The following is a 2,334-nucleotide window of genomic DNA, read 5'->3' on the forward strand; positions in this document are numbered from 1 at the left end:
CCAGGGAGGGCCAAGTAAGAATTTTTTTAAGCATACAAAGTTGGAAAACTTACAGCAACCTCCCACAAGCTCCAGCCTAAAATCAGCAGCTAGATTTTGCTGTGTCTGGCTCATCCCAAAAGGCAGCTCTTGGAGCAGAGGACCCTTCCTCACGCCACTTCTGGAAGGTGGTCAGAACACCATGTTGGCGTTCATGAAGGAATCTTGCAGAAAAACTCACCACCGCTTTGCCAAGTTCCCTCCTGAGATGGAGACTTGGTCTGTCTATGGGGAGGCCCCAGAACCTGGTGGGGGACTCTGCTGTCCTGTGCTCCCACTCACATTTTGTCCAGGAACCTTCTAGAACACAGTGCTCGTATGGTGATGTTTGCTGAGCAGGCCGAGAGCTCAGAGCTCAGTTCAGCCAGAGCTTCTAAATCAGACATGGGAGCCAGGTCCGCTGGGACCAGACCCAGCGCCTGAGCACCAGCCTTTCAGAGGACTCTGCTGCCGTGCCTGGAGGTGCTCCTGGGTCTTGTGCATCTCCTTTGTATAATTCATGTTCTTGGGGAGAAATGCCACACACCCAATTTCCCCTAAAAACAGCATCCTCATGGACAGCCCGTGGCCATCTGTGAAGAAAAGGTCGATCCCACGGGGCGGTGGATCCGTTTCCGACCGCTCCCCTGGCTCTGGGTCTTGGATGCTGATTACCTTCATTAGTGTAATTGATCCGGTAGTCTAGAGAAAATGCAAAGCGACACAAAGGGCGCATTAATATTTAAATCGCTCTGTCTGCATTGCTGATGAGCCGGGGCAGGTGCGTGTCTCTTCTGCAGGACAGCGTGGGGGCCGGGGTCATAGGACATTTGTCTTTCCCGTTCTTGAATCTCTCCCCAAAGCGAGCGAAGAAAGGAGCCTGTGGGGTTCCAGCTGTCAGAATCTTCCACCCCCCTACTTTGAGTGTCAGAACATTGAGCTGGAAGTTGCGGCTCCATAGGGGCGTCACCCCACCGCGTGTGGCATCAGACTTAATGAGAGGCTCCAGTGGAGGAAACAGACAAGAGCAGGGAGTGGAAAGTGCTGAGGGCCTGGTGAGTGCCCCTGCCTGCGCTTTGCCGGGTCCCCCCCGGGGAACGCGGGGAACGCGGGGAACGCGGCTCTGCCCCTCCTGAAGCCCAGTGTCCTCTGGGTCGGTGTTCTAGACTCTTCTACTGAGAGAGAAGCCGCAAGAGGTCAGTGCCAGCGGGTGAGGCAGCTGGGTGTGGCAGGGTTAGTGGGCTCAGCCGTCTCCGCTTGCCAGTCCGTAAGCGTTTGCTTTGGTGCCCTAGACCCAAGGTCACAAAGACTGTAGAGGTGCACACCTGTGCCCAGGTGCACTGGCCTATATGCTTATGCCTATTTTGAATCCTGAACAGATAGACCACTCGTCCGCCTGGAATTAATTTCCAGAATGGAGACGTGCACCCCTGCCCCCAGGCTAGACGCTCTTACCCGGTCTGCCTCTGGCAGAGACCCACGCTCCACTCTCATCCTGCCCCTCGGGATCTGGCCCCTGGGGGTTCTGGCCCCTCGGGGTTCTGGCCCCTCGGCCTGCTGGTGACACAGGAGCGGGCTGACGGCCCCGTCCATGAGGGCCGTTCCACTTGGTTCCTAATGCCTGATATTCTGCAAGCTGCTGCCCCTGGTGTTCACGCTGCTCTCAAAACCCATCGTGGGGAGATTTAAAAATATATCAGCGTATAGATCCTTCCCCAGAGTTTCCATTTAAGTAGTCTGGGTGCAGCAGTTGCATCCACATTCTAACGGAACTCCAGGGTTGGGCTCCCCGCTCCGGCGTTTATGGCCAGCGATGCCTTTGAGTGGGGCGCCAGCCTCTTGAAACCCGTGAAATGATGTCAAAATGCGCTTTCCCCTCCCCCGGCATCCATCCTGCGCTTGCTCATTACGAAGCAAGGGGAAACGAAGGCTCAGGCGTGCGTGGTGCCCGTCTGGGTGGCATGTCTCGTTTTTGTGTGTCTCGCAAGCTTTATCTCGGCACTAGCTGTGTATTTATGTGGTTGCGGTCACCTTGAACATAATGGTGTGCGCGTCTTCCCGCAACATTTATCCTTCCGAATCACCCTCGATTCTGTTTAATAGTCCAGCTCATCATGATTATTATTATTATGCATTGTCTGTACATACACCTGCCGTGTAAAAATCATACTTAATTCTGTTAGTGATTTGCTATTTTCTATATGGTGATTGCAGTTGCTTTGCTTGGGCGAACAAGAACCCATGATTAGTGATGAGCCATATGATGTCCAGTCATCGAGTGCCAGGTTCAGGTGCCAGCTTTGCCACTCATCAGCT

Source organism: Condylura cristata, unplaced genomic scaffold (assembly GCF_000260355.1).
Source record: "Condylura cristata isolate star-nosed mole 26May11 unplaced genomic scaffold, ConCri1.0 scaffold00033, whole genome shotgun sequence".
In the NCBI taxonomy this organism is placed as follows: Eukaryota; Metazoa; Chordata; class Mammalia; order Eulipotyphla; family Talpidae; genus Condylura; species Condylura cristata.